Genomic DNA, 22791 nt, shown 5'->3' with positions numbered 1-22791 from the left:
TTGCGATGTCCTTCTCAAAAATTTTCTTTACCTCCTTCCACCGATTCATCTGACACCTTTTCTTCAGGCTTTTAAACCTCAATCTACATTTCATTATCACTAAATTATGGTCGCTATCAATGTCTGCTTCAGGGTAAATTTTGCAGTCAACGAGTTGATTTCTAAATCTTTGCTTAACTATGATATAATCTATCTGATACCTTACAGTATTGCCTGACTTTTTCCATGTGTATATTCTTTTATTATAATTTTTAAACTGGGTGTTGGCAATTACTAAATTATACTTCGTGCAAAACTCTGTAAGTCAGTCCCCTCTTTCATTCCTTTTGCCCAGTCCGTATTCACCCACTGTATTTTCTTCCTTGCCTTTTCCATTGCTTGCATTCCAATCTCCAATTATTATTAAATTTTCATCTCCTTTTATGTGTTTAATTGCTTCATTAATTTCTTCGTATACACACTCTACCTCATCATCATCATGGGCGCTTGTAGGCATATAGACGTTAACAATCGTTGTCGGTTTAGGTTTTGATTTTATCCTTATTACAATGATTTTATTGCTATGCATTTTGAAATACTCTACTCTCTTCACTATCTGTGAAGCTGAGTTAATTATTCTAAAATCACCTGACCAAAAGTCGTTTTCCTCTTCCCACCGAAGCTCACTAATTCCCACTACATCTACAGTTATCCTAACCATTTCCCTCTTTAAATTTTCTAACCTACCAACCTTTTTAAAACTTCTAACATTCCACGCTCCAACTTGTAGAATGTTATTTTTGAATTTTCTGGTGACCCTTTCCTTAGTAATCCCCACCTGGAGATCCGAACGGGGGACTAGTTTACCTCCGGAATATTTTACCAATGAAGGCGCCTCCATCATTGCTATATGAAAATGCAGAGAGCTACATTTTCTTGGAAAAAAAAAAGCAACTGTAGTTTTCCATTGCTTTCAGCTGCGCAGTACTCAGAGGACTGAGTAATGTTGATATGTCCGTTTAAGTCATCCTGACCTACGCCCTTAACAACTACTGAAAGAGCTGCTGCCCTCTTTCAGGAATCATTCCTTAGTCTGGCTCTCAACAGATACCTCTCCGATATGGTTGCGCCTTCGGTCCAGCTACTCTGTATCACTGAGCACTCAAGCCCCCTCACCAACAGCAAGGTCTCATGATTCATAGAGTGAGTTTAATATACATATGATTCGTCACATATCGTTCAAATAAAAAATAGCGTAATTTTGGAGAGAAAATTCCGAAAGAGTATAAACGGTTATTTTCCTATATGAAAAATTAAGGCGAGTGTTCCCCTTTGGATAAAAACCATGTTTTTAAGGAAAATTTAATTGGTCAGGTAACAAAAAATTAATTTTAAATTAAAAATAATTAAACGTCAAAGCAGATATAAAAAAATCAGTTTGTAAATTTGATGAGTTTAAAAAATAATAGAAATTTAAAAGAAAAGAGAAATTTATCATAGCTTCTTATAAATTTACTAGCATTTTCTATAATTTTTTTTTTTTTTATTACTTTCTCACAAAAAATTTCATTAATTTTTTTTTTTAATTTGAGGGACTTAAAACTGAAACGAATTCCTTGAAAAAACTTTTCTTCGTTTTAGATTCTTTACATGATATAAACGTAATTCAAAATTTGTATTCAATTTACTTTTACGTAATCTGTTTGTTAGATCGATATTTACTTTTAAGATAAGCTGACAACACAGGAGCCACCATATACGCGTAAATAACTAGGTTCTGCTTTAAGTTAAAAATATTTACGTTAAATGTCTAGTTTTACATTAATATTTAGTGAAATGCTGTAGTAAAATAAAACTAAACACAGGAAACAAGACGAAAGATTTGGCAAAACATAACGTAAAGTTATTTATAATAAAGTTAAATAAAGAGAAAAGGTTTCTTCCTTGTTCGAAATATATTAATAAATAATGGCACACATCTGAAATATTCGATCATAATTCAAAAGTTTTTTTCTTCTGAAAACTTACGAAATGGGATTTATATTACCTTACTTTAAACACCATTTTTATAATAGTTTAGGTTTATATGATTTTATAAAGTATTTTATAAAATTTTGTAATATATTTTAAATTGATTAAACCTTACTTGTAAAGAAGTCTTATCAATATGCATCCTTGAACTTCACGACTTTGCGCGTTTCACGCTCAGTAACATTTGACTTCCAGTTTATAAACTATGTACGTGAAACACACACACATATATATATATACAGTATGATAGTAGGAAAATCCTTTTCACATCATACCCACCAAACTCTGAAATTTGTTTTTTTAGGTTCATTATCAAATCATTTACACATTTTATAAGGATTAAAGTTCCCAAACACCTAAAATCTATATAACCTAAAACAGAACAAGTTGAAATAGTAAAATATTTAAAAAAAGAAATGTGGTCTATCTATAAGAGCACATTAATAACATCATTTTTAAAACAAATATATCTGCTTCTCTATCAGAGGACCAAAAACGATATCTTTTTATAAATTGAATATACTTTAATTTTTATTTATTATTATTATTCTCTCAAGCACGAGTTTAATGAACATAGGGAGTCCAGGGAGCCAAGCCTCCGGGCCAGACGGAATGGTCGAGCGATGACCGGCTAAACATTTCTTACTGCGACGGGAAACGCATTTAACCATATAGCGCTGGCGATGCCGCGACGGGGATACTAATAATATTAAAAAAATTGAATTCCTGTTATAAAATCCTAAAATTTAAAAAATGTTTTCTTGAGGTCCACTAAAACAAAAGGTTTAAATTTATTCCACGTGTAATTTACTCTTCGTGACCTTTTGTTAAGAAAAAGTAGTATTATTGTAAAAGTAGACTTTGTACAAAAAAAATTGTAATTAATTATCACTCCCCTTTTCAAAATTTTATAAGTTAATTTTTTGTTTATCACGATACAACAGAGATTTCGATTTTAACGAAACTTGAATGCGAATTTAATGTTAACAATAATATTTTTGATGATTTTTTTAAATATTTAAATATATAGAACAGCAATATCCTTTAAAAAAAAATATTTCTTATAATTTAACCATTCATAAATTAAAGAATAAAAAAAGCAGATAAATTTTACTTTAACAATGGTGGGAAAATTTATTGAAAGTCTTCTACCTTTTAGTAAAATCCAGTTATTAGTGAAAAGTCTAATAAGACTTTCCCAAACGAACATTACTATTATTATTATTATTATTAATGTTCTCTCAAATATTAATTCATTCCTAACAAAGTTATTATCTCTAACTTCTACTTAACTTAGGTATTACTGATTGCATATTTGAATAATATATTTGAGTATTACTGTTTGATTTCACATACTATGTTAATCATAATTTATAGTCTCTTATGATGTTGGTTCCTTTTCAGTATCTGTTACAATTAAATAACTACACATTTTTCTAATTTCAAATTAAACATTTTTTTTCAAATCTGCAGGTGGTGCAATGTTTGAAAAGGTTTTAATAAATCTCTCTTGGGACCATACATACGCTAATATGATATAATTTATTTATTTCGTGTTTTGGCGGTCATGTGGCATAATTATTTTTTTTTAATCATTAAAAAGTTAGATTTTCCGCCATAAAGGGATTTTATACTTTATTTAAAAAATTGGGTACTTGCATATTAGCCCGTCAACCGTATTAGCTTGTCCTCCATAGTAGGAAGGTCCACGTCCTTTTTAAGGATGTGGACTCTCCTACCACCCCTTCCAGCTAGGGCTGTAATAGCGCTCTCCACTTTTTCAGCGATATCTCTGCTCAAATGTTCGGCCGCACCACCATCGGCTCGCACCCGGAGGTGAAGATCCTCCCCCGTGGCCCTTCAGTACGGAGAGGATCCCGGTTTCACCCGGCAACACTGCACCCTTCACGCAACAAATGAACAAAATTCCGCTTCCATATCCGCCTACAAGTATTCTCAACGGTGTGCCTTAAAATCTGACCGATCCGCCCAGGCGCCCCTAGAAACAAACTGGTCGACTCTGTCCATCATTCAGCACTTGGAGAACTGATCTGCAGATGACAGAGGCCATCCCACGATCCCCAACCGTCGAATCGATTACTAAAACGTAATCCGTCCTTCCAAGATCTATCTTACACGCATCATCTCCGCCAGATAAATCGCGGATAGTCGATTGCTCAACAAGGAACTGACCCAACCTCAGTCTGCCCACACGAACCAGGTCCCGAATCCGCGGAGCCCTCTTTTCCGCGGAACATCATAGCATTTTTGAGGGTTGTCGACCCCAACCGCCATATCAATAATCCAAACGGATCCAACACCTTCTTCCAATTTTGTAGCATGCTCTATCCGGGCAGAAGATTAGAAGTCGTCTTCAGGCCAGCCCCTCAAAACTAGCCGTTGGAGGTCTGCCCCGGTGGCCCTATCATCGATCGCCCGCCTTAGATCCTCATCCAAGCCATGAGCCTCGTCCAAGCCATGTTCTGGCTTGGACGGACTATACCTTCCATATTGCGGGAGCACTCCCTTATTTCCAGCTTAGTGGTCGCGTTTTGGCGAACAAGCTCAGTTTTTGACGTACCGGAATAAAACTTCCGTGTTAAATGCCAAGAACTTCTTCCGTTTCCGAAGGTCCGCACCTGCACCACCCTCCGGTTTCGGTTCCCCTGGTCGACCCTCTTCTATGCGGGAAATAGAACCACGTTCGAGAGTGGAGGCGTCTTCCCAGGAGCACAGGAAACTCCTACTGCCTGCCTTGGATTTTTTCTTCTCAGATGTTGGGGGGGGGGGGGAAACCGCAGCTTGCGTTTCCCCACCGTCACCGAAAGTCTCGGTCTATCGTCCTCAACGTTTCCACCCAACTTCATTTGTAGGGACGGGAAATCTCTCTCAAGGGCCCTACTACCCGAGGCACCCACAGAGGCCAGAAACGTCCCTCTGCTGTTCTCTTCTGTCGCCGAGTCGACGCTTTTCCCTCTTCGTCTCTTTTCGCCTAGTTACCAACCGATCTGCACGTTGAATCTCCTATTACCATCTCCGCTAGGCTTTCACAGCCACTACTGTCGGAGAGGACTTCCCGCACCTAGACACGAGAAGCTCCCATCCTGGGAGACCGTCGCCCCTTTACCGGAGAAAATCCGTCAACATCGGGTCGAATTGCACCCTCTGACCGTTCTGGGTCGCTCATGATTCCAAGCAAATTAAAAGAAACCAAAAATAAAAACGAAAATCAACAGTAATTAAGTGAAAAAAGTAAACCTTAGATTAGTGCGTCTGAACCGAACTTGATAGCTTACATCTTAATAAGTAACAATTATTACAAATGTTTTAATTTTGTTATTAAGGTGAACGCGAAGCGACGACCATTCGTGTATTTTTGTAATCCTCTAACGGTGCTTAAGTCGAATCCGAAATAAAGACAAAAATTCGTGACAGAAAATGATCACATACATTCATACTGAATTTAATAGAAAACTGTGTTGATTTTTTGAAAATTTACTGAAATGTGAAATAAAAAATTAACATTCCTAAAATTTGAAATAATGTTTCCAGAAAACTTTTTTTTTATTCTAAGGAAATACTTCAAACTGAGAGTGATAAAACTCAACGAAAATTTTATTTTTAAATCTATTTAGTTGTAATTATTATTATTGTTATTATTACAGTAATATTTGTCTCTCTTCCGATGATGGAAACGAAGTATGACGACCATCCAGGTAAAGCTAGGTACTCCGTCTTACAAATCGATACTCACCAGCCTGATAAAGCTAAGCCTTCCCATCTAAACTTTTCGCATCTCGCGAATAAATAATAGCTTTATCTTACTAAATTTTTAATTATGCCTTTACCTTTTAACTAATTGTTTTAGAATTAAATTTTTCAAATAATTGATTTTCTACCTTTTTTTATTGTCATTTTTTTTTTAATCTTCATACTGATATTTTTTTACTTATCTTTAGGAGTGTTACATGCCACTACTGTTTTCCATGTTTTTTCTTTTAATATATAAGAAAAATAGTCTATTTTCTAGTATTTATAAAGCGCTTTTTATAAAATTTAATAATCTCACAATCATTCATCCGATTTCGATGACTTCATTCTTAAATGTTAGTAAGATATTGGTCTGCTCTCTTTAACATTGTAAAATTACATGAAAAAAATAATAAAAGATTGTTTTTGTTTTAAAAACTATTGAGAAATCATTTATCGTAAAAAAACTGGTATTTAAATTTTTAAAGGAAAGATAAAAAATACATTTTAATGAAAGTTTAAAGATCTATGAGTGTAAAATTAATATTGGTTGTTAAATGGATGCGATACAAATCTTCAAAACTTAGAATAATTATTTTTTATTCACAATTGATAGCTTGGAAGTCGGTTTTATTTATTTATTAAAAAAGTTTTTTTTTAATTTTCAATTTTCAAACTTTTTTATTTTTATAAACCTGTAAAATGTGAGTAAGCCTACAAACACTACTTTCCTTAGAAATACAACCATTAGTGGGAAATGTACTAAGTGAAGAACTCGTGGATACCGGTGTTCTTTGGTGGTTGGGTTTCATTTAACTATACATCTCAAAAATGGTCGACCTGAGACTACATTTCATTTACACTCATACACATCATCTTCATTCATCCTCTGAAGTAATCCTAATTTTGGTTCCGATGGCTAAACAGAAAAAGAAAAGAAAAAGGTGAATAAACGTAGGAGAAAACGCAGAAAAGATATCGTAAAAAGACGACTACCGTGAATAAGTTGTCTGATATACGGGAATATATTTATTTTTTACGTTAGGTTTACACACGTTTATTTTTACAGAGCAGAAAAATGGTTAAGGGGTTTTTCAAATCAATTCTTAAATTAATTACTTCCTTTTACACTGTACACATACTAACGAAAATGTTCCCACCAACTTCTTTAAAGTTTGTTTATCTACCACAGAAATATCTTCTACAAAAGGTATCGAGATTAGTAATTGTTAAAAATGCACTGGTTAAGCCGACAACGTTTATAAAAAAATATATATATATGAAGGCCATCGTTAATTAGAGATATAAATAAAATAAAAATATTTTTAAAAATCATACAGTACATTTACTACGCACTTTTTAATATCACTGATTTTACAAACTTTTTTCGGTACTTACGTATTAACGCCACCGCAGCTACAGCATAATTTAAAAACAAAGTAGTCAATCGGATTTCGGAGGAAAATGGGTCGAAACAGATTCAAAACGGTTATTTATATTTATTTATTTTATAAATATAATTTAACCAAACTTAACCTACGCTCGCTCGCTCGCTAACCTTGACTAATTAACAGCGTAAGTTTTTGAGTATTTATTTAATAAATTCAGTAATTATTGCAATTTGATTATTTAAATATTGTAATTACTGAATTTATTAAATAAATACTCAAAAATTACGGTGTTAATTAGTCAAGGTTAGCGAGCGAAACGAGCGTAGGTTAAGTTTGGTTAAATTATATTTATAAAATAAATATTTATTTATTTATGTTAAACTCTATATCGGCCCATTTTCCACCGAAATCCGATTGACTACTTTGTTTTTAAATAAAGCTGTAGCTGCGGTGGCATTAATACGTAAGTACCCTTTTTCTTTTTATAGATTTACTTATATTTTTGGAAAAATTATAAAACAAAATTGTCTCATCATTTTATAGCAATTTAAAAAAAATATAACGCGATCATTTATTATTTATCTCAATAGGATATCCCTGGTAGACCGTTCTTAGTCAAGGGAACAACAACTCAAAAATTAGTACGCATTGTGTCTGCAAAAGATAATTTATTTTATAATTACTCTTATTTTATTTATTTACTTATTTATTCCGATTAAAATTACGTTGTGACTGTCTTGGTGGCACAGGTAAAGGTGAGCTTGCCTACTTTACCGTAGATCACGGGGTTCGATTCCCGGCTAGGATAAGACAAATTTGTTAATAATCAACTTCACCGTAGTCGCTAATAGCGTCAAAGGTTAAGTTTATTCAAAGAAAACAATAAAAAAAATGTATTTATTAGCATAACCTAACATTTTAAATTATTTGATGGGTTATGAAAAATGGTTTAATTTTCTTCTGTATTCGGTTTTGTAGATATCTACTGTATAATCGTAAAATTTACTTTGATGTCCAACATAAAAAAATCGTTATTTGTTTTACAAGAATTTATAGTTAACATTTTTTTTTTTAAATATTTGGATGTGTAATTGGAAACAACTTGATTAATTGCGCACAGATAAATAAACTCAAAGAAATAGAATGTCCTAAAGTATAGAACTAGCTACCGTTATGAACTATAATCTAGGTACGGTAAGGAAGTTGGAAAACTTCAGGAGATGCTCATATTGAGGTAATCTCTCTTCCGGATTATAAGAGAACCATCGTTTATTTAATTTTTTTAGGGCTTAATCTAAAAGGACATATTTTATAAAATTATGACTTTCTTTTTGATCTTAAAAATTATGTTAGGAACAAAAATATTTGTCTTTATACAATTTTGTATTCCTAAACATTTATTTAAAATTTTTCAACCCAGCAAAAGTATTTTTTGGGTGTCATTTCTAAAGATGTCTATTTCTTTTTACCTTATATTCCTTAATAAGAGTACTAATTTTCATACCTCTCAGTAAAATAATAAATTATTACAAAATTCTTGTATTTTTTAAATTTTATTTATATAATTTTTTCTGTGAAAAATGTATTTTGACATTGAAATAAAAAGAAATTTTCTGTTAAAAATTACGTTATCTTGTATTTGTTAGAATTTTTTCAACTTTTTGTTACACTCGTACTCTTAAACAAGTTTAAACTTACCTTCTAATACAAACACACACACACACACACACACACACACACACACACACACACGCACACACACACACACACACACACACACACACACACACACACACACACACACATACATACACACACACACACACACACACACACACACACACACACACACATATGAACGCAACTGTAATTGTATAAATAAACTTTCTTGTTCACATAAAAACAAACTATAACAAAGTTTTATTTGAGTGATGCCTGGGCTGCCTCTGTCTAGAGCAGTTTACTTCCTTGAAGACTCTTCTCTCGTTCCCGGCATCAGACGCGCAAACACACACAAAACACACTTTTCCACTTACCAGTTGACATTTATGACGAACAACTTGAAAAACAAAATATATCACGTCAGTTATCTATGTATATAAGTATACTGTTTATTATAAAATGATTAAATTCGTTTATTGAGGCACGTTTTCCCCCTACGCTCTGTAATTAAATCAAAGGCTTTTCCGCAAATATTTAAATTTAATTAACGTTTTTTCATTATAAATAATGTAAAGAAAATCATACTATAATTCATTTATAAATGCTTAGCGCTACCATAAATAAATCAGTACAAGAATACTTATAAAATTTTTAAAAAAATTTCATTTATCTATATATTCTAATATCTAAAATATTCGGTATTCCTTCGACGTGATCCTGAGACAAATAATAAAAAAAAAAATTATAAGAAACTTTTTCAAATTTCACTTGCTTTTGTTTTTCACCCGTTACATGAAGTCCTTCACTAAAATTCAACCATAATGAGTAAATCGCAAAAAAATTTATTCTTTTAAGGTGGAGGGAAGAATTCCCTTTGAAATTACAGAAATATTTCCATGAAAGTTGAATGTAGTTGTACTCATAATTTTCTAAAGTACATATTGAGCATGTAAATTAAAAAAATTCTATCAAAAGGATAAGTTTAATGTTTTTCCTATTTTTTTAAAAATATCTTGAGTGAGTAAACACCGAAAATCTATTTATTTATTTTTTATTTTTTTTCTTAATGGAGAGGGTCAAATGATAATTATTTCAAGTAAAAAATAGGGGATATTGCTAATTTCAAATATTTTTATTATATAAATTGCTTTTGTGGTTAAAATAAATTCATTTTTCAAGTATTGTTAAAGTATGTTATATATAATTCATGAGCAATCCCGTAAAAATAGTAAAAATTGAGCCCATTACACAACGAAAACAGAAAAGTAAACCCCCTTTTTCTTTTCTTTTACATAACTATATATTATGTTTAAACTATATATTAAACTGATAGCACTTGTTACAAAAAATTATGTAAATCCTACCTATGACAATCGTGTAACAGTTTTTTCTAATAAATAAGTGATATTACTGGATTTCATTAAATGAAATAGCAGAACAAACTTCAGACGTTTTTACTTTCTTGTACGAATTAAAGGAAGTATTGTGATTGCAAAAAAATTCAGTTTCCAAATTTCAACAGAAATATCCATTTTGACCATCCATTTTGACTAGTATCTGCGTGACGTCTGTACGTACATATGTATGTATGTATCTCGCATAATTCAAAAACGATTAGCCATAGGATGTTGAAATTTTGGATTAAGGACTGTTGTAACATCTAGTTGTGCACCTCCCTTTTTGATTGCAATCGACTGAAACAAAAGTGTCCAAAAAAGTCTAAAATCAAAAAAAAATTGGATTTTTGACTTTTTCTGCAGTGACAAGCCCTCATTGAGAGCTCTTCAACGATATATCATAAGTGATACTTATTTTCATTGGTTCCAGAATTATAGTCAAATTAAATTTTAATTAATGAAATATTTGGATCTTATAAGGGGAAGGCACATCGGTTCAAATCTGACTTCATCTCCTTTTGTTTTAATTTATATATATTGATTTTATTAATAATTATCTGCCTCTGTAAAACAAAATTTACGATAAATAATAATTCAATAATAAAAAAATGTGAAAAAATATCGGAAGTTATTAATGAAATAAAATTATATGTACTTTATTTCAAAAAAATGTGTAATTTAATAAATGTAATTTAATAGACGTACAAGGAAGTCATGTGATGACCACATCAGATTTTTTTTTACACGAACCATATGATCTTTTGCAGAATATGATGTGTGTAGTATGAGAGCAAAATATTAATATATCAAAAATTATGTTGTAAAATTCTTTACACATCCATTTTAAGCATTATTACATATCTAAAAATGAAATTAGGATATGCGAATAAATTTACATTGAATCCATTCTCAAATGTTAATGACAACAATAGTATCTTATACTATTGTGTAATACATTTGACCGATCATTTGGATCGGGCAAACGATTCTTGTGTTTTCAGCGAACATCGGTAGACACAACTTATACACAAGGATGCTGATTTATATGAAAAGATTTATCTGAACATTTTTTTATCGTTTGAATGAATCAAAGAGAAATTCAGAGCTACTTTTCATTTTACATAAAATTACAAAAAAATACAACACGACTAGTACATCTGCTTTACTTTGTTTAATTTATTAATCGGTTGAAAAATAAAAGTAAAACTTATGTAGTAACTGAAAGGAAATAATCTTCTATGTTACACAATTTAACTGATCTTGGATGTATTAAAACTTCGATCCTTGGATTTACGTTCTAATAATTTGCTTTCAAATTTGGGTAATATTTATTAGCAATAATAAGTTTTTTATAAACTTTATTAAATTCGTTATAATAGATTTTTAAAACTTTAATACTATTATCATTTACAAATAAATAGAAAATTGTGTTTATCCAATTTGTCTTAATATATAATAGTATTATTATTTACTGGTAAATAACATTAGAGCATTAACAGTAAATTGATTAGCAATAGCTAATTGACAAAGTAGAAGGAATTTGTAGTTACTGTGTATCACGTTAAAATTTTTTATTGGTTAACTACTCAGAAGTAATTTATTTCGAATAAAATTAAAACGATTAATGAAAGAACAATCTTAGTGTTTACTGGTTACATGAATTCATGATAATTAATAAACAAATACAAATTTATGTGTATGTATATATATATATATACACGAGCTCGCGCATACGCGCGCACTCTCGCTCACTCTATCTCTCTCTCGTGCACACATATACACGGATGAACGCAAACATACACACAGACGCTCAAATATTACTTTATAATAAAACATAAGAATGGTTTTCCATTAACGGTTAAATTGTAATTTACGTTTACATTACCAACAAAACCCAATATAATTTTGGAAATATTTTACAGTTTATTTTGTGTGTTAGTTATAGTAAGTTCGTAGGGTAAAGTCGAAAAAAGAAGTTGTGAGAAAAAATAGGGATATTCAAATATTGCAGTGTCGATATACTTTTCTGGCAACGCAATTCGGTATATATCTTGTATAAATGGTGTTTTGGTGGTGGTGGAAGGAATTTTAGTGCTACTATCCTGTATCCTTCACGAACTCAAATACAAACACACACACACACACAAATACATCGTTCCATCCGCAAAATTCGCCTCCACCTAATTTTCTCCCTTTCGATCTTTACGAGGTACTTTAACTTTGCCCCTTGATCCTACTTATTTGCCCTTTCCTGTTTCTCACTCATTCACTAACACCTTTTTCTTTCATCTCTTTCAGCTCCTCTACTTCTCCACTTTTACTTTCTCTCATATTTCCCAACATTCTCACAATGTATTAGTAAATATATGTATATATATGACTTAAAAAGAAGACCCGGGTCTGCGATCTGAGAACAATTTGTTTCCAATATTTTCTCAGTTATTTTTGAAATCTAATATTCCATTTTATCCTACCAGCTACCACCATATGCAGCTGCATAACTCACCATTTAAAGCCTAAAACGTATCTCGTGTACACATTGAAGAAAATAACCTTACTAACTCTGCCTTACTTTATTCAACAAATAAATAGTAATATTTAACATTTTCAGCTCGGAAATAACACGTAAAAAAATGTTAGTTATATACGTTGATTTATAAATCTGGTGTGCACACAACTTTATTTTTCATTATCAAAATAAATTAATTAAATATAATTTAATTAGAATTAAAAGTACATTTTAAGGTTTTGATTAAAAACTTAATATTGAACTTTAATATTGATCATTTGTGAAAATTATACATCAGAGAAACCAATCGTGACCGAATATTAGTAAGAAACTTCGTCATAATAAATTTATTAAAATAGAAAGCGTTAAAAATTGTCCGTAATTGACAGGAATATTAGTAGCTAGGAAACTTACATTATCAGCTGCGATATGAAATTAAATAATTAACCGTGTAGGTTTTTACAAGAGAAGAAAATTTTTGTAGTTGGTTTACAAATTATATGTTTTTATCTTAAATTTTCTATTCTTAATTTATGTTTAATTTTTTTTTTTCTAGAATAATCTCACCTTCTGTCTGTTTTATATAAAGGTTGTGGAAGAGTTAGTGGCGGCCATTGCAGATGGAGTGTTTACTTAGTGTGAGTATCCTTTTTCTTTTGACTTGTACTATTCACAACTAAGTAAAGTATATATAAATATTTACGGAATACATAACATGTATATAAATAAGGAACAGGTCGTTAAACATTCATAATCAAAGCCCAGCAAAAACTACTGGAAATAAATTGATGAAAATTTGTGTACACTTCTTCTTACGGTGTAAGTGTACAGTAAAAAAGGACCTTTTGAAATTCCGGGGTTAAAATGAAGTAACAATGAGATTTTTTGAATTTTTCAGTAATAGATGTAGATATCAACTTGATTTTAGGGTGTGTGTAATGTCCATATGAATATCTAAAAAAATAATTTCTAGGTTTTCTGAAATCTTACCTTAAAAGTGTGAAGAAAGGTAAAAAAATGTTGAACAATGATTAAAAATTTTCCCAATTTCCGACGTTATTGATGCTGTGCCTGATGCGGTGAATGCAGGTACATATACGGAGGTGGATTCGCGGGTGGCGTCCACACAGACTCCAGTGGAATATCATCATATTCGCCGTGTGCTGGAGTGAGATGTGACTGATGAGGAACTGATTGAGGTAGTAACTAGGCCCTGGCCAAGTGGAGTCATGAGGACACTTGTCCGTGTGGAAGATACTTCGGGTGTGAAGGCCTCTACTTGTCGTTTTATAGACTTATCAGAGCCTTATCCTCAAGAATATGTGTTGTGACTACCTGAGCCTCAGCCCGAGGATGTGTTGGAGGACACTTCCCGCATTTTAGGGAGTCACCGATCTTTCTGTTGATTGGCGGTTTTGTTTATTTTATGATTCCTCGATGGATGTCCGCGCCACATTGGGGGTGATTTTGACGTCTCTACGACGGATATGCAGCGAGACTCCACATCCGCTGTTTTTCTTTTTGGCTGCTGCCTGGAAGGTAGGTGTTTGTTTTTGGACGATGGGGTCCCCGGTTGGGGTGGTGTTGCTCCAGGCCTTTGGTGATAAACATGGAAACGTGGAGCTAGATTCACGGCATCCTACCCCGGCAGTTATTGACAGCGGTACTGTTGAGATTAAGATGGTTGCGAGCTCTTACGCCGAGTTGCTCAAGACTGTTACGGAGACAGTAGCGAAGGAGGAAGTGGGTATTGCGCTGTCGGTAAAACAGGTGCCTGCTGGAGATTGTCGTATTCGAGTTGAAGGCCCTGATAAGGCGATTGCGTTGAAGGCAGTTTTTCAGGATAAGGCCAAGGACTTGTATGTCGACATGGAGACGAGAGGTGGTCGCAGGTCGGTGGTACACCTGCGTGATATTGAATGTACCTCGACTGAGGAGGTGATTACTACTGAGGCTATACGCAGGGTGGTTGGTGAGACAGCTGATTTTTGAGTGTCATCAGTTCGTCCGGCTTATGGGGCGACACTGAACGCCACAATTGTGACTACGTACGGTGTTGCGAGGAAGCTGATTGAACACCGGTTAGGATCAGCTGGGTGAATTGTCGGGTTTCCGTGAGGGATCCTGATGGTAGGTGTTATCGCTGTAGGGGCCCGGGCCACATGTCCTCGACTTGTCATAGGAGTGATCGCTCGGCGTCGTGTTACAATTGCGGACAGCCTGGTCATCAGTGGGCTAATTGCGGGAACCCGCGGGTATTCGTTATTTGTGGGAAAGCGGATCATCGGACAGATGAGTGTGCTGCTCGCGGGTGAGTTGCTGTCCTGCTGTCTACAGGCTGTGGAGAGTGGTTTCTGTTTAATGTTTGGCTTTCTGGTTTCTCCTGTTTGGGGGAATTCTGGTTTATTTCGGTACCGTGAAGAGTGGGGTAGCGATAGGGTGCTGGATAGCTCCTTGTGGAGTCGGCGTCTGTCGTGTGAGTGGCCGTCGGTGATGAGTCATGGGGTGCCCCGGAGCTGGTAAGATCGAGTCCCGGCAGGTGCGGCCGCGCTTGTTAGAGACAGGCACTTGAAGAACCGAGTCCCAGCGAAGGTGTCCTTTGGGTTGCCTCCGTTTGAGGGAGACAATGGAAGACCACTCATCGGATTGATCCAGTGGTGAACGGGTCTTCCCAAATCAGCTGATTTGGAAGAAGAGTTTCAGCATTCATGTCCTAGTAAAGTCAGTTGTTTTTATACGGACTTGAATTCTAGATCGTGGATACCGGTGTTCTTTGGTGGTTGGAATTTAATTAACCACATATCACAAGAATGGTCGAACAGACTTTACAAGGCTACACTTCATTTACACTCATACATATCATCCTCATTCATCTTCAGAAGTAATACCTGAATGGTAATTCCTGAAGGCTAAACAGGAAAAAGAAATAAATAAAGATCTTTTGGCAGCATTGCAATCCTTAAAGCCATTACTCTATCATCCAGAAAAATTATTTTTTGTACTCTTCTTGCTACACTACTTTTTTACAGTTATCTTATTTAATTTTTTCTTCTTTCAATTCCGAAGTAAAATAAGGTAATTTCACCACTTCTCAGCTCTCCTGTTCCCTCCCATCTAACCTCGCGTATTCCTACATATCCATTTTATTTATTTTTATCTCTCTCTTCAAAATTTCCAAATTACCAGAGACAATAATATTCTCACATTCCATGCACCTTTTCTCATTGTTTTGTCTTTTTTGTAGCATTTTTGCTTTCTTTAGAGATCCAGATTGGGAGTCATTTTATCTCCAGAATATTTAACAAAAGAAGACATTACCATGATGACTGACTAGGAAAACGTAATACAGTGATATTCCATTGCTTTTTGTATCCCAAGGTTCTTGACTTCCTATAGAAGTTTCTTCTTCTTTTAGGGCTGATTTCTCACCCCCGGGGCAATAGAGTGCCCCAAACCCTTATCACTCATTCCACACTCTCAGTAAAGGCTCACTTGTAAGGGTAGAGCTCTTTTCCTGGAAGCTGTTCACTCCCTTCATTCATTAGCCACTTGCCCGCTATAATCATTGTCCGCTCTCTGCTTAGGAAGGTGAATTTCAGGATTTTCCCTTTATGAAATCTGACCTAATTGGCATTTCTTAGATTTTCTAGTTCTTTTAGAGAGGAGAAACATACCTAATTAGTAATTTTTTTCTAGTAAAATAAAAATATGATAAAGTTTATCAAGTCTTCAAAGGACTTTTACTTTTATAAGCAATGTGAGACTCTGATGCTACATTTTTCATTTAACTTATAATTAACTCTGAAAATTGACTTTTTAAAAATTCTTTCCCGAAGATGATATTTGTTAATTTATCTGTATATGCTAACTCATATTTGATATAATTTTGATTAAATCTTGATTAAAATTTCCAAAATTTTTTATTACTAACCAAGTTAAGTATTTTATATATGTAACTTCTTAGATCTTGGAAGCAACTGACATTGTTCCTATATAAAAAGTAACTAAAGTAGAAATTAATTTACTTGCTTGGATATGACATATATAATTTACAGAGTGTCATATGATTAGTATAACTCTTGAATAATCTATAGATTACTGAACTAATCACTATTCAGAAATGGGGATCAGTAATGTAATGGGAAACAGGATGGTAATGATTACAAACACAAACAAATGCACATTTGAATATACAAATGCATAAGTGGTTGGTATATGTATACCAACCACATATTGAGTACTGAAATATTTTACTTATGTGTGTGCATATGTAAAAATACATTGTAGTCTTTGTAATAAATTGTTACTGAATCTTAACTAAATTATTATATATGTCAAAAGTAAAATAATAATCGAATTCAAATCGCTGATATTTTATAATACTATATTATTTTTTGTCATAAAATACAATATAAATTGTAATTCTATTGAAAAGCTTTTAAAATAAAAATATAAAATATCAGCAAATTATTGTATATGCCTATATTGTTTAATAATAGTTTCCAAGATTTATTAAATCACTTCATTAAAAAAAGTAAAAATTTCATTCAGTTGATTTTGATTTTAAATATGAAATACTTAAGTTACATATTATTAGATATTTAAAACTTGTTAGATCCATTTTTATTTCATGAGTTGTTTCTAAAGGAAAAAATACCAGATATCCTCTTTTAAAACAGTAGATTAAAACACATTACTAAATAATATACTAAGGTTTTTAGTAAACACAGAATGTTATTAGAACAAATATACATGATTATATATAGCTATTAAGGTGAGTTGTAGTAATTTACATAAGGTTGGCTGTGAAATTATATAAATTTGTGTACCAACCATTGTTTACTGGATTTTCCCGCTAAGACTGTTTGCATTTAGTTTTTCCATTGACAACTTTAGTCTTAACACATTCTTAACACTAGTTTTTGTACATTTTCATTTGAAGCTGATTTTTTAAAATGCAGTTTAGCATATAGAATTATGTGGATTATCTAAATTCTTAATGTAGTAAAAATTGTTTCAGTAGTAAAATAATCCCTATTAATACATTTATTTAGTTATATGTAATACATGTTTTGGTGTAAAAGAATCTGTAGGGGATTACAGTTAGCATGCAAAATTAAGGCTCTTTTCTCATATAATGATTTGCCTTCTTGCTGTTTCTTTTACACTTTAAACTGCTTGTAGGATACACAATGAGGAATAGGAATCCCTTCCTAATTCAGAGGTGCTAGGTCCTCTTCTGATATGAGGCTCTGGATTGGAGTCAGATGATGTGAGCTTGGATTGATTAGGATTTGTGCTACTTCCTAGCTAACGGCCAGTTGGAGGTTTGGAGGTTATGAATAATGTACAATGATATATCACAAATATCTTTAAAAGTGTATTAAGTGCATAAGTAGAAAAGTATAATATGTTGAAAAGTACACAAAACATTAAACAAAAATAAACTGGTTGTACTTAGTGTTTATATTATAAATAAATTAAGTTCACTCAAAAAATGATATGATATTTTTACCACTCTCTGACCTCTTGATATAGTAGCAGCATTGCCTTTCATCCAAAAATTTCTGGCTTCAAATTCCTGTCATGCTTTTCTCATATATTATAAAATTCAACTTATCATAAAACTAAACTAAAACTAAAATAACTAATAATATTAGAATAAAGTAATTAGTCTATTACTTCTAAATATAAATAATACTTAAATACCTCATTACTTTGAAGAAAATTCTACAATTAGTCATAAGTAGTATAAATATAAATTCAACAAAAAAAATTAAATGTAAATTAAGAATAGAAATTAATAGATGTAGTAGTAGATCAAACAATTTCATTTAAAGTTGGTGAACTTTCCTTTTTGTTTTTCTTCTTCACAAAAAAGGGTTACATAAATTTTTTGTTTACACATATTAAAGGCTTCATTATGATTGCAAGGCACATAAGAAGTACAATAGTTAGCGTACAAGAGGAGTATTTTCTCAAAGAGTTATGATGTTCACTACACGACCAATCCCTGGTTGTGAACAGAGTTAAGGTGTTCTTATAGGGTTGAATATTGCATGTATTTAGGTGAACTTGACATACTGATCTTCAGTAATACATTATGCTCAATGAAAAAGACAATAAGAAAACCACGTTAATTAAAATCAAGTTCTAAAAAATTTTAATTTTGCATAGTTTAATAAAAATTAATTTGCATACAAAATAATTGTATAATTATCTACAGGTCGTAATACATAAACATATTATAGAAAATTTGGCAGGCGTGTTACTTTAATTACTGTTAAATTTTCAGTGTTTTTGTTGATTTCACAGAAATATATTATTGAAGACAAAGAGGTGTTCAAATTGCAAATGCCTAGGTTTATAATTAATTTTGAATTCTCTCTTATCAGTAATTTTCTGTCTTAAAATCTGTTGCATTGAAAATAGATTTACTCCTCCCATATTGTATGAATTAGAGAATAATTTTGGCGGAATGAAAACAAAATTTAATTTTAATAGGTTAATGTAGAAAACAACATTACACGGTTCTATATAATATTTATGAAACCTCTTTGTGTTAGTGATGTTTTGACAGCACAGATCGAAGACAATAAATTCATTATTTTTTGGGTCAGTGTAATAAAAATTTAACTGAAGAAAATGATTGGCTATTATTTATTACACATTAAATCTGTTTTATGTAATCAACAGTTAAAAAAAAATTGAATGTTATTGTAAGTTATGTTATAAAATTATTGTGATGTAGAAGAGAAATGCTTGGGTTAGGAGATGATTGAGGCTACATAAAAATTAATTTTGAATACTGAGTAAGCATTGTGTACGTTTCATTTCTGCTTTTTTTAATACAACGTTTTTATTGTGTATATGTTGTCTTATCATCATAAAGTTAAGCAAAACTATATAATGATTGGTATGTAAGTATATGCAATATAAATTTTCTCTGGTATACAGCTAAGAACCTAAAATTAGTGTAATTAAAAAATGCATTCTGAACAAGCCAACAGGCTTGAGAATTAATGTAACATGAACGTTTCAAGTATATCTGGTCTGAAGTTAGACTCCTGAGTGGATTTTCTCCCAATTAAAAGAAAATAATTAGTTCAAATCCATGAGGAATATTGATGTATAATTCAAAGAACCATGTTTGTGCACGCATGCACGCGCGCGCACACACACACACACACACACACACACACGCACACACACACACACACACACACACACACACACACACACACACACACACACACACACACACACACACACACACACACACACACACACACACACACACACACACACACACACACACACACACACACACACACACATACTCACACAAATAATAAACAATCTATATAGCCAACATTAATTTTTAAATATATAAAATTTCCTTAAATTTACTCAATTTTCCTTATAGTTTGTTCTCTATTTTTTGTTTTTATCGTTTCTTTGCAATTCTAATTTAATTCAGAATAAGATTGATGTAAACAATAAATTATTTACCTCACTGACTGGAGAGTGTTTGTTATAAATGTATTGTTTCCCACAGAAGATTTACTTTAATTTATTTTATTGCCTTTTGACTCTTCATTATAGCTGTGATGTATGTAATACTTCTGAGATTCAGATGGCTCTAGTGAAGAGTTGCTTTCTGTGAGAGTAATGATGTTTAATTTACAGCCAGTTTATGTGGTAAACAGAGTGCAGGGATAAATATCAGTTAAATTTTGCTAGAGTTTTCTTGCTAATATGCAACAGGATATTTAGCTTGGTGAAGAAGGTAGTGGGAAACAATTTCACAATTGTTTGGCATGGGATACCGACTATTCATGGTAATGGTTGTACCACTTACAGAATCGATTAGTGTGTTAATTCTGTAACAGGTTGTTTAAAATCTTATTGTTTTTGTAATGGTACCTAAGAAACAATTTATTAAATTTGAAATGAAAATTTTAATTATCTGATATTTATAAAGTCTGTAACCCAAATTATTGATTGGCAACTTGTTTCTACTAGTTGAATAGGACAGACATTCCTGAGATAGTGCCTTTTATTAAATTCTGAAAACTAAAATGCATTAGTCATTTGACCACCAAAAGGAAATCTAATTAATAACATTTGATTATGTTATTGATTCTATGTTCTCTAGTATCAAACAGAAACTGTTATAATAATTTATTGGTAATGTTATTGATACATGCCACTATCAATTAATTTTAGTAAAAATATATCTAATATGTTCACACGTATAATCAATACTTATTACTGACACTTCTATAGGCAGGTATTCCTTTCAAAAAAAGTGTTAGTATTTTAAAATAATTTGAACGTTAAGAAAAACCTAAAAGATGGAGTATTAAAAAAGCAAGGGTCATTAACTGTATGGTGGTTGTTTGCATTGTAATGGTTTGAATGAGTGGTGTGATGACTTAAGATGAGGGGGTAATAACAACTCATACAGTAAAACAAGGAAGCCATTCATGTCAGGATGAAAATGATCCCTGCTACTTCCACCATCATCTTACTCTTTCTCTCCTTTTTTATCCTTTATAAAAGGTCATGTGTGTGTGTGTTTTTGTGTGTTTGAGTAGAGTTTTTAACTCCAACCCTCTTCTTGAATATCACCACCACCACCACTAACTCTGTTCTTTAAACAAAAAATTCATCTCTGTATTTTTTTTCATTAAAAAAAGAGCAGTGATTTCCTTATGGTTGTAAAAAGGGAAAAGTAAAAGCAAATATTATGAAGAAAGGTCACTCTAAGCCTCGTTTGTTGAAAACCTCTCTCATCTTAGTCCCATCACATTTATTTTTTTATAAAATGACTTTTATTTTGAAGCTTTGCCTTTCCTTCTTAAGTCTGTGTTTTTATGTACAGATGCATGAATGCATTTTAATGTTAAAATAAGGTAAATAAATTCTACATTCAGCTTAAAATTTTATTCATTCCAATTTTCTTTTTTAAAATTTATCTGTTGAAGGCCATCTAAAGTGAAAATAATAAACAAACTGTCAAAAGGTGTCATTCATTTTTTGTTTGTTTAAATCATTTTAGAAAACTTTCACCATGTATTACACAAAATTAATTTAAAATTTTGTAAAAGATCTAATTAATAGAAAGTAAACGATTAAAGCATAATGTAATTTGACTTGCCTACACAAGTACAATTTTTTTTTATTTTTGAAGCAGCAGAAGTATATTAAAACATACAAAATAATGTGAAATGTAAAATTACCTGAATATTTCTAAGTCAGAAAATTGAAAGTAATAAATGATTGTGTATATTCAATTTTATTTTAGAAAATAATGTTTTTTTGTTATTTAATGGTAGAAAACCTTTTCTAAAATATTTTATTAACCACATACTGAAGATTTGAAAAACAAAGGATATATCAATAAAAATGTGATTAAAAACTAATTTTGTCTATCATTTTTATGAAATATATCAGATTCTGCTTTGAATATAATAATTCATATGCATGTTCACGTGTGTACTTACAGAAATAATGATACTACTCTAAAATACGCAAATAATACAAATGATTCCTTCTATCGTGTCATTTGCTACATTCATGTAAGGACAATTGAATGTAATATTTTATTTTTTTTACTTTACTTGCATGTGCTTTATCCCTGTCATATATTGCAAGAAATTATAATATGATTTTATTCCATAAATTTTCAGTATAATTTCAGAACTGTCAGAAGCTGTTTCAAATATTAATAGAAATATAATGGAATTTTAAAAATGTATATTTTATATTACATTGTATTTAACATAATTTAGATAGATGTAATGAATACTTCCAAAACAAAAAAATATGCTCAATGATTGTAAAACAATAATACAACATTATAATACTACAAAGGTTCTGCCCATAAGACCACGATTAGTGTTTTCAAAAATAATTCCGTTTGTTTATGATATGACAAAATTAGACTGTGGTAAACTACTGTATTTAATGATTTTGTTTGTGTAGAAATACATATTTTTTAAACAAGAAATACCGAATAGTGAAAAAAATAAAATAAAAATTTTAAACCGTGATAAAAAGTTTTCGG

General features: G+C 31.7%; 1 long non-coding RNA gene across 1 annotated transcript in view; it reads left to right on the top strand.

The window, feature by feature from the left end:
- The window catches only part of LOC142324579 (uncharacterized), a 226634-nt gene that overhangs the window by 3556 nt on the left and 200287 nt on the right, over positions 1–22791 (top strand). The window contains exon 2 of the long non-coding RNA XR_012756333.1: positions 13309–13357. This is a non-coding gene — a long non-coding RNA (uncharacterized LOC142324579). The remainder of the gene's footprint in view (positions 1–13308; positions 13358–22791) is intronic.

The sequence above is a fragment of the Lycorma delicatula genome, chromosome 5, assembly GCF_047948215.1.
Source record: "Lycorma delicatula isolate Av1 chromosome 5, ASM4794821v1, whole genome shotgun sequence".
Lineage (NCBI taxonomy): Eukaryota > Metazoa > Arthropoda > Insecta > Hemiptera > Fulgoridae > Lycorma > Lycorma delicatula.
This window is presented reverse-complemented; position numbering and strand designations above follow the sequence as displayed.